The sequence below is a fragment of the Trichosurus vulpecula genome, chromosome 1, assembly GCF_011100635.1.
Source record: "Trichosurus vulpecula isolate mTriVul1 chromosome 1, mTriVul1.pri, whole genome shotgun sequence".
Classification (NCBI taxonomy): Eukaryota; Metazoa; Chordata; class Mammalia; order Diprotodontia; family Phalangeridae; genus Trichosurus; species Trichosurus vulpecula.
In genome coordinates, this window is record NC_050573.1 from 331,145,355 (window position 1) to 331,161,662 (window position 16,308).

The 16,308-nt window shown below is 33.3% G+C and overlaps 1 protein-coding gene across 1 annotated transcript in view; it reads left to right on the forward strand.

Annotated features, from left to right (window-relative positions):
• Positions 1-16,308, forward strand: part of LOC118837960 (cadherin-18-like) — a 143,117-nt gene that overhangs the window by 69,753 nt on the left and 57,056 nt on the right. The gene's annotated exons all lie outside the window — the stretch shown is intronic.

Below are 16,308 nucleotides of genomic sequence, written 5' to 3' on the forward strand. Positions count from 1 at the left end.
TAAAGCATTCTCTCCTCTCCAACTTCTCCTCCAAACATCTGCCAAATCAATATTCTTTTAAAATTTTTTTATGAATGGTATTTATTTTTTCCCATTACATGTAAATATAGTTTTCAAGATTCATTATTTGTGAGATTTTGAGTTCCAAATTTTTCTCCCTCTCTCCCATTTCCCCTCCCAAAGATGACAAGCAATCCAATATAGATTTTACATGTGCTATCCTGTAAACTTATTTTCACATTAATCACGTTGTGAAAGAAGCAACAGAGCAAAAGGGAAAAGCCACAAAAAAGTGAAAATAGTATACTTTGATGTACATTAAGATTCTGTAGTCCTTTCTTTGGATCTGAGTAGTGTTTTCTGTCATGAGTCGTTTGGAGTTGTCTTGGATCATTGTATTACTGAGAAGAGCTAAGTTTATCATAGTTGGTCATTGCACAATATTGCTGTTACTGTGTACAGTGTTCTTCTGGTTCTGCTCACTTCACTCAGCATTAGTTCATGTAAGTCTTTCCAGGTTTTTCTGAAATCCACCTGCTCATCATTTCTTATAGCACAATAATATTCCATTACGTTAATAAGTCACACATTATTCAGCCATTCCCCAATTAATGGACATCTCCTCAATTTCCAACTCTTTGCCACCACAAAAAGAGTTGTTATAAATACTTTTTACATGTAGGTCTTTTTCTCTTTTTTATGATCTCTTTGGGTTACAGACCTACTAGTGGTATTGCTGAATCAAATGGTATGCACAGTTTGATTGCCCTTTGGGCATAGTTCCAAATTGTTCTCCAGAATGGTCAGATCAGTTCACAATTCCATTCACAGTTTTCCCATTTATCCCTCCAACATTTATCATTTCTCTAATCAAAAGTGATTTGCAGCATTTTTTTTCACATGACTATAGATAGCTTAGATTTCTTTGTCTAAAACCTGCCTGTTCATATCCTTTGACAATTTAGCAATTAGGGAATGACTTGTATTCTTATGAGTTTGATTCAGTTCTCTATATATTTAAGAAATGAGGGCTTTATCAAAAACACTGGCTTTAAAATTTTTTTCCCAGCTTTCTATTTTCCTTCTAACATTGGCTGCATTGGTTCTGTTTGTGCAAAAAAAAATTTTTAAATTTAATATAATATAAATTATCCATTTTGCATTTCATAATGCTCAGTATCTCTTATTTAGTAATAAATTCTTTGCTTTACATCTGACAGGTAAAGTCTCCCTTGCTTTCCTAATTTGCTTATGGTATTATCCTTTATGTCTAAATCACATACCCATTTTGACCTTATATTGGCGCAGGGTATGAGAAGTTGATCTGTGTCTAGTTTCTGCCATACTATTTTCCAGTTTTCCCAGCAGTTTTTGTCAAATAGTGATTTCTTATCTCAGAAGCTGGGTCTTTGGGTTTATCAAACACTAAGTTACTATAGTCACTTACTACTGTGTCTTGTGTACTGAACCTTTTTCACTGATCCACCACTCTATTCCTTAGCCAGTATCAAATAGTTTTGATGATTGCTGTTTTAAATATAGTTTTAGATTGTGTTTGGCTAGGTCACCTTCCTTTGTGGTCTATGTCACTAATTCCATTGATATTCTTGACCTTTTGTTTTTCCAGATGAATTTTGTCATTATTTTTTCTGGCTCTATAAAATAAGTTTTGGTAGTTTGATCAGCATGACACTGAATAAGTAAATTAATTGAGGTAGAATTTGTATTTTTTTTTGTTATATTAGCTCTGTCTACCCATGAGCAATTGACATTTTTCCAATTATTCAGATCTGATTTTATTTGTGTGCAAAGTATTTTGTAGTTCTGTTCATATAGGTCCTGAGTTTATCTTAGCAAGTAAAGTCCCAAATATTTGATATTGTCTATAGTTATTTTAAATAGAATTTCTCTTTCTGTCTCTTGCTGCTGGGCTTTGTTGGTACTATATAAAAATGCTGATTATTTGTGTGGGTTTATTTTATATCCTACAACTTTGCTAACATTGTTAATTATTTCAAGTAGTTTTTTAGTTGATGCTCTAGGGTTTTCTAAGTATACCATCATATATGGTCTGCAAAGAGCAATAGTTTTGTTTCCTCATTGCCTATTCTAATTCTTTCAATTTCTTTTTCTTCTCTATTGCTATAGCTAACATTTTTAGTACAATATTGAATAAGAGAGGTGATAATGGGCATCCTTGTTTCATCTCCGATCTTATTGGGAATGCTTCTAACTTATCCCCATTACAGGTAATACTTGCTGATGGCTTTAGATAGACACTGCTGATCATTTTAAGGAGCACTGCTTTTATTCTTATTCTCTCCAGTGTTTTAATAGGAATGCATGCTATATTTTATCAAAAGTTTTTTCTGTGTCTATTGAGATAATCATATAATTTCTGTTGGTTTTGTTATTGACATGGTCAATTATACTAATAGCTTTCCTAACATTGAAACAGGCCTGCATTCCTGGCATAAAGCCCACATGGTCATAGTGTATTATCCTGGTGACAAATTGCTGTTATTTAAAATTTTTGTATCAATATTCATTGGGGAAATTGTTCTATAATTTTCTTTCTCTGTTTTGACTCTTTCTGGTTAAGGTATCAGCACCATATTTGTGTCTTAAAGGGAATTTGGTAGGACTCCTTATTCACCTATTTTCCCAAGTAGTTTCTATAGTATTGGAATTCATTGTTCTTTAGATTTTTGGTAGAATTCACTTGTAAATCCTTCTGGTCCTAAAGATTTTTATGATGGTTTATTCAATTTCTTTTTCTAAAATGGGGTTATTTAAGCCTTTTATTTCCTCTTTTGTTAATCTGGGCAATTTATATTTTTGTAAATATTCATCCATTGTTAGATTTATTGACATACATTTGGACAAAATAGTGCTAATTATTGCTTTAATTTCTTTTTCATTGGTAGTGAATTCACTCTTTTCAGTTTCGATATTAGTAATTTGTTTTTTTTAAACCAAATTAACCAAAGGTTTATCTAGTTTATTGTTCTTTTGTTTTGCTTTGTTCTTTTCCATAAAGCTGGCTCTTAGTTTGATTTATTAGTTCAATAGTTTTCTTACTTTCAATTTTACTAATCTCTCCTTTGGTTTCAGAATTTCTAATTTGGTGTTTAATTAGGGATTTTTTTTAAAGCTTTTTAATTGCATGATCAATTCTTTGATCTGCTTTTTCTCTATTTTATTCATGTAAGCATTTAGAGATATAAAATTTCCATTATGTACTGCTTTGGTTGCATCTCATAAATTTTCATGTGTTGTCTCATTTTCATTCTCTCTGATGAAATTATTGATTGTTTCTATGATTTATTGTTTGACCTACTCATTCTTTAGGATTAGATTGTTTACATTGCAATTAATTTTTTATCTAATTTTCCATGGCTCTTTATTACATGTAATTTTCATTTCATTGTGATTTCAAAAGGATCTGTTTAGTATTTCTGCCTTTCTGCATTTGATTGTGAGGGTTTTTTTCTGGTCCATATTTTTGCCTTTGTGATGTTCTATGCCCTAATAGATGGTCAATTTTTGTATAGATAGCATGTATCACTGAGAAAAAGATGTATTAATTTTTATCCCCATTAAATTTTCTCCAGAGGTCTAACATATCTAACTATTCTAAAATGATATTCACCTCCTTAGCTTCTTTCTTGTTTATTTTGTGGTTAGATTTATCTAGCTCTGAGGGGGGAGTTTGAGGTCCCTTACTAGTGTGGTTTTGCTGTCTATTTCTTCCTGCAACTGACTTAACATCTTCTCTAAGAATCTGGATGCTATAGCACTTGGTACATATAGGTTTAATATTGATATCACTTCATTCTCTATGATACTTCTTAGCAAGATTTAGTTTCCTTCCTTGTCTTTTTTAATTGTATCTATTTTTGCTTTTACTTCATCTGAGATCAGGATTTCTTTCCCTGTTTTTTTTTTCCTTTACTTCAGCTGTAGAATGATATATTCTGCTCTAGCCTTTTACCATTACACTGTCTGTGTCTCTCTGCTTCAAATATGCTTCTTGTAAACAATATATTGTAGGGCTCTGGTTTTTAATTCACTGTCCTATTTGCTTCCATGTTTTGGGAGAGTTCATCCCATTCACATTCACAGTTATGATTACTAACTCTGTATTTCTCTCCATCCTATTTTCCCCTACTTATACTTTTTTCTCTCTCTCTTTTCACCCTGTCCTTCCTCAACAGTGTTTTGCTTCTGACCACTGCCTCCCTCAAACTGCCCTCCCTTCTATCAGCCCTCCCCTTTTATTTTCCCCTTCCCCTCCTACTTCCCTATGGGGTAAGATAGATTTCTTTACCCAACTAAGTGTGTGTGTTATTCTCTCTTTGAACCCAATACAATGACATTAAGGTTCAAACAATGCTCATTCCCTCCTTTCTTTCCTCTACGTGCCTCTCCATATGAAATAATCAAACACATTCTGCCTCCCCTTTCCTGTTCTTCCAGTACAATCCTTTTTTAAAAAGTTTTTTACCTTTTAATTTTTTTTTGTCATCAGTTCAATCAAAGTCAACTTATAACCACAAGCTCTAAGTATACTCCTTCCAACTTCCCTGTTAAAGATTCAGTTCTTAAGTTACAAGCATTATCTTCCTATGTAGGGATATTAACAGTTTAATGTTTTTGAATAACATGTTGTTGTTGTTGTTTTCTTTCCTGTTTACTTTTTTATACTTCTCTTGAGTCTTGTATTTGAAGATCCAATTGTCTCTTCAGCTCTGGTCTTTTCATCAGGAATGTTTGGAAGTCCTCTATTTCATTTAATGTCTATTTTTCCCCTCAAAGATTATGCTCAATTTTGCTTGGTAATTAATTCTTGATTGTAATCCCAGCTCCTTTGCCTTCTGTAATATCATATTCCAAGTCTCTGATCTTTTAATGTAGAAGCTGCTAAACCCTGTGTAATCCTGATTATGGCTCCTTGATATTTGAATTGTTTCTTTTGGGCCACCTGCAGTATTTTCTCTTTGAAATGATAGTTATGGAATTTTACTACAATATTCCTTCAAGTTTTCATTTTGTGATCTCTTTTAGGAGGTGATTGGTGGATTTTTTCAAAGACCATTTTTCCTTCTGCTTCTAGGATATCAGGGAAGTTTTTCTTGATAATTTCTTAAAAGTTACTGTTCAGGTTCTTTTTTTTAAAATCATGGCTTTCAGGTAGTCCAGTAATTCCTAAATTAATTAAATTGTATCTTTTGGATCTATTTTCAAGGTCAGTTACTTTTCCAATGAGGTATTTTATTTTTTCTTCTATTTTTTATTATTTTGATTTTGTTAGACTGATTCTTGATGTATCATAGAGTCATTAGCTTCTGGTTGCCCAATTCTAGTTTCTAACACATTGTTTTCCATTTGGCCAATTCTACTTTTAAAGGAGCTGTTTTCTTGTGTGGATTTTTTTTTTTTCATTTGGTGAATTCCATTTTTTAAGGAGGTGTTTTCTTTAGTCATTTTTGCTGCTTCCTTTTTTAAGCTGTTGATTCTTTTTTCATAATTCTTTTGCATATATCTCATTTCTTTTCCCAATTTTTTTTCTTCTAACTCTCTTACTTGATTTTTAAAATTCTTTTTGAGCTCTTCCAGAGGACTTTTTGGGCTTGAGACCAATTCTTTCCCGATGAGGCTTTGCCTGTAGGCATTTTGACATTGTTGTCCTTCTGAGTTTGTGGCTTGATCTTCCCTGTTACCATAATAGCTTTCAATGATCAAAGCTCTTTTCTGGATTTTGCCCATTTTTAAAAGTTGAGCTCTACTCCTGGGGCACAGGGGGCACTAGCCCAAACTTCTTGTGCTGGGGGCCAGGTCATTGTCACTGGATTCTGTTACTCTATAATTCTTTTAGAATCTTGCTTTAATATTGTTTCCAAGTGAAATGGGAGAACTCAGGCAACTTCCTGGCTTCCCTTCACTGTCTTGTCTCTTCCTTCCCCCAAATCCATATTTTTAAAATCCAGGTCTGACTGTTTCCCTTTCTGCTCAAGAATCTTCAGCAGCTCTCTATTCCTTATTGGTTAACATTCAAATTCCTTTATTTTTCATTCAAAATCCAAGATAATCTTTCAAATCTGATTACACCTTATTTCTCCTTATGCACTCTACAAGCTAGCATGCTTGCCTGTTGCTTTTCCTGTACACAGTATTCCATTTCCCAACTCTGGGCTTTGCTTAGGCTGTCTCTCATTACTGAAATTCTCTCCCTTCTCATCTCCACATCTGAGAATTGCTAGCTCCCTTTAAGTGCAAACTTCTTCAAGAAGCTTTTCCTGTGTCTCCCATTTGTCAACCCTCCTCCCAATCCACATCATTCTGTGTGTGTGTGTGTGTGTGTGTGTGTGTGTGTGTGTGTGTGTGTGTGTGTTTTGCTATATCTCATATTTATGCATCCATGAATTTGTTGTCTCACTCTTTAGAATGTAAGCTCCTTTAGGGCATGGACTTTCATTTTTGTTGATTTATCCATAGTGCCTAGCACAGTGCTTGACACTTAATAATAATGTATGTGAATTGAATGATTCAGGGAGACAGGATTGAATTTAAAGCCTGTAACTCAAGAGAGTCTCCCCACTGTGCTGCTCTTTTATAAAACATTTTAAAGCTGATGAAGCACTTTGGTCATAATATCAGTCAAACAAATCTGGTTTCTGGATATGACGTGTTTGTTTTGGCCAAGGTGAAAGAAAAAGTCAGAATAAAGAAGAGGAAAAATATTGGTGTCTGGAAATAAAGGAATAATCTTCTTTTATTTAAAAAAAATAAAATCTAGAAATGAAAAATAAAGCAAAGATTAAAATAAAGTGAAAAATTTCATCAAACTGTGATATTTTATTCATACGAGGAGGGAAGATAATTGTTCTTTCATTCCACACCCCCTTTTGTTTTCTCCATTCACACCTACCATTCAATGGGGACTGACTCTATTAAAAGATTTAATTGGTATGTTAGAGACTATGGTATTTCAGGAAGAAAATTTCAAATTGTGAAAATACTAAGTCTCTAATCAACACCCTCCAGGCTATAGGCCAAATTATCTTAATTAAGAATCAGAAGATTAATCCAATGTAAAATAAAACTGAAAGACAACTAATCAAACCAGTGAGTTGAAGTTTATTCAACTAACGCTTTGGTTTGCAGTACCTATTTTTAGAGAAGCCACATGCTATTTAAAGGACATATTCTTTTTTATTTATTTTGTAATGAGCTCAATGAAGTTTCTAAGGAGTTTCTTTTCAGCAATATATAAGTACTTTCCATGATTTTCCATAGGGACAGTGCTATGTACTTGTGTTATAATATATGGAATTAAATTGCTGAAGAACTGTAGTGTTAGAAAACTTATCTTATTCAAGTCAGATAAATATGTTTATTTTGATATCAAGTGCAACAAAGACAAATTAAAACAAACTAACCAAAACAAAAAAAAAACTTGAGTTCAGCTGTTTTTCTTTCTTCCAAATAGAAAAATGAGGAAAATATGGGGCAGCTACATGGTGCAGTGAGTAGAGCACCAGCCCTGGAGTCAGGAGGACCTGAGTTCAAATCTGGTCTCAGACACTTGACACGCTTACTTACTAGCTGTATGACCTTGGCCAAATCATTTAACCCCAATTGCCCTGCCTTCCTCCCTTCAAAAAATATGAGGAAAATAAAAATGTTTCAGTGTGATTGAATTCAGCCATTTGGGTAAAAAATGTTGTCATTTTCTTATTGAGAGGTAGCTCAAAATTGTTATTATATACCATGTCATGATAAGTATATAACATGCTATTTGAATGGTTTTTATTTTATTAAATATAAATGATTGGTGGGAGTGCATCACTTTATAACATTAACTTATCTAAAGCCTCAGTCCATTTTTTTAGGCATAAGTGTCTTTGGGAGATGGTAATTTTAGAATATTCATTTTTAAGAAAAAATAAAGGTGTGATCCAATTGTACTTTTATATCATTCATTCAGTGTTACTAAATGGAACTACAGGTAATCACAAAACTGTGTTGACTAGCTCCACTAAAATTCTGTGTTACCTAATCTCAGCTGCGCCCTCCCTGGTACAAAGTAAGCATTCCATTCCTCTCTATTCACTTTGATATATATTTATATATGTCATATATCACTTCCCACAGTAACAGTTATAAATCTTCTTGTTTCTCCTCAAGCCCCCATAAATCCTTCCTCATCTTCTTTGCCAAGGGTATAGCCTCACAAATCACTGAAACTACTGAGGGCATTCTCTAAAGTTTCCGCATTTTCCTCCTGTCACATGGACATGTTTCCCCATATTACTATTACTGCTACTACTCTTTTGTTCCAGTCACAGATGGAAAGATGGCCTTTCAGCTTACCGAAGCCCACTTCTCTACATACACCATTGATCCCACCAATTCTTTTCTAGTGGATCACTCAGAATTATTGCCATTCTGTCTAATCTTCATTAAATTCCTATCCCAGTCTCTGCATTCTGACCTCTAATCCATTCAACTGAAATTAGCCTCTTCAAAGTTAACAATAATCCCTTAGCATTTAGTTGTTTTCTACCTATTAGAATGTCAGCATTACATCAACAAAAAGTTCTTTCCAATTCTTCAAATACTTTTACTTTTCTAGGTTTTTTTTGATTCCTCTGTTGGTGTTTTGAAATATCTGCTTAGCTCTAATCTTTTTCACAGAAATGCCTGAAAGTCCTTTTTATATTAAAGGCCCATTTTTTGACTTACAGGATTATACTCAGCTTTCTAGCCTAAGTTTTTCTTGGTTACACATCTATATCTTTTGACTTGGATTATTGTGTTTCAAGATCTCCTCAGGTTTTTGGTCAAAGCTGACAGGGTTTTTGTGATCCTGAGAATAGTTCCTTGGTATTGAAGTCCTTTCTGAATATGTGTAGTATTTTTTCTTTGATGTGGAAATTCTGGATTTTGGGGAAGACATTCCTGGGTCTTTTTCCTTTTAATTTGATTTCTTAAAATACAATCACCAGTCCTTTAAAAAAAATCATGCTTTTCAAGGAGTCAATTGTGATTCCTTGACCTTTTTTTTTGCAGGAAGGTGTTTTTGACATCAAATATATTACATTTTCTTCAGTTTCCTAATTTTAATGTTTTCCAGTATTTTTTTCTCTAATGAAACCATTGACTTCTGTTGGATTTCTTCTAGTTTTTAGGCAGTATATTTCATGGGTAAATTTAACATTTTCTCTTTTTCAACCATTGTTATACTTTCATTTCTTTCCTCAGGGACTTTTTTTTTATATCTTGCTTTTTTTCTTCTAGGTATTCATGTATTCTTTGTGGAATTTTTTTTTCCTTTTGAATATAAATTTGTAGCTGTGATAGAAATATTCAATCCTACTTTTAAGAGATCAGTAGCTCTATAATAATTTTGTATACTGGTCAGTGTTTTCTCCTACTTTAATTTTTATATCCCTTTATTCCAGATCTGGGCTCTGCCTAACTGATACAATTTTGGTTAGTTGCCCCTATTTGATCTTTTTCTGGGTTTCCTGTGTTCCAATGTTGACTTCTACCTCCTGAGATTATATACGCCTCTTCCCCTGGATATTGAAGTTTAATGGGTTGCACCCAAAGAGTTAAGGGCTGAGCAAAGTAAATCTCCTTTTGCTGATTCTTCAGTGACTTGTTGTCTTTTTACATCTTAACACTGAAACTGAATAGTGTGCCGATAGTAAGCCACTTGAACATAGTGTGATTAAGGAAACATAATGAGGATCTTACTTGAGTTATTATGGCATTGTAGAGATACCAATGAAGCACACAGGGAATCCATAACTTATTCCTCACTTTTGCCCCATAACTCTTCCCTTTTTGAACATGCGCCTCTCTTATAGCATCCTTTACATCACCTTTCTTCCACCATTCCTGGCTGTCAATGTCTGATAGGCTATTCATGTTTTTCATTACCTATCAGATGGCCATTAACTTGAATTACTTGAAGAATTTGCTATTCTGTGACTTGCAGCCATAGAATATCACCAGAAAAATGTTATTGTTTTAAAACAAAAGATTGGCTTTTATTTCAGAGAGATATTTGAGATTATTAAAAAAGTATTTTGAAGTTTCCCAAAATAATCCAGTCAACCTGTTCTCCTCCTTTAGTTCAGTTTGGGACCTAGATTTTTTTTTTTTATCCATGTTCAGTGTAGGGCTAAGAAGTACCAATGCATCAACTCTATGCATTGTCAATCCAATTATATATCATGATAAGTTCAATATACATTCATCTACTTACCTTTTTAATGTGAATGATTAGAATAAAATCTCTTTCAAGTAATTATATATCTTATTTATATACCTCTATATTTTTGGAGGAAGAAGTTGATACATAAGTGTCATCTGTAAACAGGAATACCTAGAAGACTTCACTGAAAAAGGAATCCTCTTCCCATTTAGACATTGTACTAGACATCTTCTGTGGCTATGACAAAGACATTTTGTAGGCATTGGCCACCTTGTTTTGTAATGTCCTTAATATTAATAATTAGAAATTTGTCACCAAAAGCTGTTTCTGATATTAAATATTTAAGAGAATCTCAAACTAATCATGTTCCAAATGCAAGTCACCATCTTTCCTCCTAAACAGATCTGCTTCAATTCCATTCAACTGAAAAGAAATCAAAACATTTGTAGATACCTAGTATGCCCAAGTTACTATGCTAAGATCTAGAAAAAAAATAGTTCCACCTCTCAAAGACCTTACGGTTTTCTGGATGGTAGAGATAGAGCATAGAATATAAGATGTATACAGATGATTGAATGAAATTCCATTTGAGAAAGGAGAGAGAATTAACAATTATTATTTAGGATGGAGGGGCAGAACATGGGAAAGCTTCAGAGAGGAGGCAACTTTTCAGCTGATGCCTGAAAGAAAGAGCCTTCTCAAGATATCTGAAAAGTCTGCCAGTTGAAGTTGAGGAGAAATAGCCTTTTAGGTACTAAAATACTTAATGATTCCCAAATTGACAGAATTGAACTGATAATTATAAATGAAAGAGCAATAAGTTCAGGATGAAGCAGGTGTATATAAAGATAATTGGAAAATAGAATTTGGGAGTGTGTGGGAGCAGCCTGATGCAGTGGAAATTTCTCAAGATACGTAACAGAGGGCCTTGGTTTAAATCTTGTCCTGGACTGCTAGGATCTTGGATAAGTCTTCATTCAATCAACAAGGATTTAATTAGCTTTTACTATGTGCTGGGCATTGTATTAAATACTGAGAATATGACAAAATGTAAGACAACAATAACAACAAGAAAATGGTTTTTTTTCCTTCAAGGAATTCACTTCCTAATAAATTTTGACATTTATCACTTTTAAGGTACATTAGAATTCGTAATCAAGCATGACATATTGGAAAGAACGATGGAGTGAATATAGTTATTGTCCAGTTGTGTCCAATTCTTTGTCACCCCATTGGGATTTTCTTGGCAAAGATATTGGAATGATGTGCTCTTTCCTTCTCCAACTTATTTTAGAGATGAGGACTGAGGCAAACAGGGTTAAGTGATTTGCTCAAGGTCACACAGCTAGTAAGTGTCTGAGGCTAGATTTCTACTCCAAAAGATGAAAAGATGAGTCTTCCTGACTACAGGTCTAGCATTGTATCTACTACACCACCTGCCTGCCCCAGAATAAAGAGAAAAATGTTTAACTTTTCTGTGACTCAGTTTCCTTATCTATAAAGTGAGAAAAAAGAATTTTAATACTATAACTGCTGAGATATGTCTTTCTCTCTTTTTTAAGAGTATTTTTTGTCCCAATTACAGGTCAAGACAGTTTTAGCATTCATTTTTACAAGATTTTGAGATCCACATTTTCCCCCCTCCCTCCTTCTGCTCCCTTCTTCCTAAAATGGTAGGCAGTTTGATATAGCTTATATATATATATATATATGTATATATACACACACACACACACACACACACATATATATACATACATATACATACATACATACATACATATATATATATATATATATATATGTGTGTGTGTGTGTGTGTGTGTGTGTGTGTTTTGCATCAGGTAAAACCTAATTCCAAATTAGTTACAATTGTGAAAGAAGAAACAGAATAAAAGGAAAAAATTTCAAAAAAGAATAAATAAGTGAAAAAAGTATGTTTGATCTGCATTCAGATCCCATCAGTTCTTTATCTGGATGTGGATAGCATTTTTTTTGTGAGTCCTTTGTACTTGTCTTGGATCATTGCGTTGCTGAAAAAAGCTGAGTCATTTATAGTTGATCATCACACAATATTGCTAATATTGTGTACAATGTTCTCCTGGTTCTGCTCATTTCATTTTCATCTGTTCATACAAGTCTTTCTAGGTTTTTCTGAAATCTGCCTGTTCATCATTTCTTATTGCACAGTAGTATTCCATTATATCCACAGCTTCTTAGCCATTATTCACTTGAGGGGCATTATCTCAATTTTAATATTTTGCTACCAGAAAAAGGGCTGCTCTAAATATTTTTGCACATATAGATCCTTTTCCCTTTTTATGATCTCTTTGGAATACAGACCTAGTAGTGGTATTGCAGGATCAAAGGGTTTGGATAGTATGATTGTCCTTTGGGCAGAGTTCCAAATTGCTCTCCAGAATGTTTGGATCAGTTCACCATCCCACCAACAAGGCAGTAGTGGATTACCTGTTCTTATCCTTTGACCATCTCTCAGTTGAGGAATGGCTGGCATTCTTATAAATTTGACACAGTTCTCTATATATTTGAGAAATGAGGCCTTTATCAGAAACAATGGCTATAAAAGTTATTTCCCAGCTTTCTGCTTCCCTTCTAATCTTGGTTGCATCAGCTTTGTTTGTGCAAAGTTTTTAAGTTAATGTAATTAAAATTATCTGTTTTGCATTTCACAATGTTCTCTCTCTCCCATTTGGTTATAAATTCTTCCCTTCACCATAGATCTGACAGGTAAACTATTCCTCAGTCTCCTAATTTGCTTATGGTATCACCCTGTCTGTCTGAATCATGTACCCATTTTGACTTTATCTTGGTATAGGATGTGAGATGTTGGTCTATGCCTCTTTTATGCTATACTTTTTTCCAGTTTTCCCTGCAGTTTTTGTCAAATAGTGAGTTCTTATCCAAGCCATGTAAATATTAATGAACATTCTCCTTACCAAAGAAGTGGAATGCAAAAAGAAGTGGAAGATAAAGGAAGGGAATGTCTTACTGAAAAGGGAGGTAGTCTAGTCAAGAAGTGAGAGACAGAACGGGAGAACCTGATTTTGTATTGGTGGCTTTAGTATGTTAGGAGACCTAAAAACCTTCCAGAGGCAGAGCTTCCATCCTCTATAGAAGAAGGAGATGATTGTAAATCACACGGCATGGATGGTTTCCAATCTGTGTTTTCAGAGGGAGTATCCACATCAAGGAGAACGCATATTGATCAAAGAATTCAAGTAAATATTTTAAAATTAATTTCAGAATTTACCTCAAAAATTCCTTGAAATGCTGTCTGTTCTCCTGGTTTAGTTATTTTTTTTTCAAATAAATAAAAATAAGACCACTTTCCATTTAAAATGCTGTTAAAAAAATCTTCCTGTCCCTGCAATACCTTAAAGCTTTGGGAAATATATTTTTTTAAGATATGCACTAGGGAGAGATTATTTGAAGAAATATGTCTTAAAAGCAGAAATATTTCTGATCAACTTTTCCTTTTGTTATTTTCTGAAACCATTAAAGAAAATTTAGTATACTTTACTGTCATTGATTTTCTCCTGCTACTTACACCAAGAAGGAATAAATGTTAGTAGGGTTCCTCATACTGCCTAGGTGCCCAGACTCTGATTGATTTCCTAAATAATCTTCTGGCCACTTAGGAGAAGTTTTGCAAATATTTCTTCCACAAATGAAGTGTCATGGCTCTAAGCTATATGTTGGTGGCTGGAAAAAATCTAAAAGAGGTCATTGACTTACAGATAGTTTTTGGAGAAATGCTAACTCTCTTTTGCTTTGATGTTATCAGTTGCCAAAAGAAAGGCAGATGCACAATCCAAAACCTCCATTGATGCTGATAAAATTTTTTTAAAAAATGTTCCCTTTATTTAATTTCCTTGGTTTCTTCTCCTTCAAATGATTACATTGCAGTGAAAGTGTGAACAAGAAATTTGAAAATAGATTTTCAAGTTTTGTTAACACAATCTGACTCATTTTCTCTTTGCTTTCGATAATATGGCTACCTTTTTCTACCACTAAGGTAACAGCTACTTCACTAATTTGTAACTAACATTTAGCAGGACTTACAATTTGTTCATCCTGGAAATGAGTTATTCCTGTCAGAATTTCATGAATATTACATCTTGCTGGTAAAAAATGAAGGAAAAAAAATCTAAATTAAGGCTGTTAGATTTCTACTGCATAAAATTATTCGTTTCCTGTTGCCTGTTTTTTTTTTCTCTTTTCAAGTGTCTCTTAAAATATATGAACTTCACAATAAAATTTTAAAACTCCTTTCTTAGAAATTGATTTGGTATGTTCACTATGTTATTTTTTTTAAATCAACACCTAGTGAATGGATGCTTATGTGTTTTTTAAGTAAACTAAATGTCTAATTAGAGTCTTGCTACAAACTTAAATATTAATGCATATCATGGACCAAAAAGACTAAAACAAAATGTGATGTGTTGAAGCAAGTCCATATGTGAGAAAGTGAAAAAGAGTTTCATAATCTTTTGGTTCAATTAATTAATTTATGTTCATCTTGGCCTCACATCGATTCAGTTGAAACAGTCTTTATCTCCTTAGTCACAAAATCACAACATAAAATTGTTTAAAGTTTATCATTGATGCCTTGGCACAGACACAGATACAGATTTTAAAGACAGAAGGCATATATTGTTTGAGGTTTTTTTTCATCCTGTCATTTCATGAGAATTGCTTTGTGTAGAAACATCCTCCTCACAGGTAGGTTGTAAATTGTCTATTTTTATAGTTTTACAGAGTTCTTTTAGTCACACTACAATAATCAGTGACTTGCCATATTTTTACAGTATGTGCTCAAAATAGGACTTTAACATGAGTCTTCCAAAGTAAAGATCTATGTGTAAAGCATTTATTTAGTACTTACTTCATGTAAGGACCTGTGCTAAATGCCAGAATCCAATAGAAGCAAAGAGAAAGATAGTTCCTGCCCTCAAAGAACTTACTTCCTAATGGGAGAAAATGCCACATAAAAGGGAGCTTAAAAGTGGATAGGCAGCATATGGGAAGGTAAATGAAAAAGTAGTCCAGAAAGACTTCCTTCTAGGAATTTTTCTAACTCTAAGGATGACCCTCTATCTGCTACATCTCTCTGTCTTTCTAAGGATATATGCAAAAACATAAAATATTTCTTATAAAAATATTACTTTATTTAAATTTTAGATAGAATTCTAAAAATCTATCAATTTGCTAGTTGATATTCTGAAGTCTCAGATAATTGCATTTCCTTTTTTCCCCTCTTAGATCTGGGGTTTGTTTCCTAGGTTTTTTTCTGTTTTATTCCAGGATATATATGGCCTTATCAGAAGTGACAGACAGTTTAGCAGCTACTAGATTCATCTCAAAGAAGTTCTAAACTTTTGGCCTAACCCCAACAGCAAGTTGAGCTCCAGATTGGATGTTCAGGGACTGTTCCTATCTTAGTCTTTATCTACTTTAGCATAGATATTTAACTGTAAGGTTATATCTGCTGCTTTAGGGGTAATATGGCTTTTGTTTAGATCAGGAATGACTTATGCAACTGATAGTGCACTCAAACATCCCTATATCCGACTTTTATAAGCCGCCAAAATAGTACTTTCAATTTTTTTAAGATGAAAAAAATTACAGTTTTCCACCTAAGAACATGATTGGAAACAGAACTTCGACTGCTAATGATAATAACAGAAAAATAAAGAGTTACTAAAGGAAGTTTCAGTTCCCTTATTCTATTTTTTTTTCCTGGTTTTAATGTTGAAATAGTTTTGGGACATAATGGAAAAGAATGGCAGTGTAATATTGGCTAAAACACAATATGGAGATTGATTCTGTGGCTTAAGTTCTAGTCCTGAAACTTTATATTGCAAGGAGAGTTTTTCACAAAATAATTATTTTATTAATATGTTGACTTCATAAAAATATGCTGAGTATAAAGAATTTTTGGCCAAATAAAATGTAAAAGAAAAACTTTAAAGGATACATTCTTACCATTGATTTTCTTAACCAATAACTAAGTTTTCTTGCAAAATCATAAGGAAAATCAGCTTTACTGAAGTCAAGAC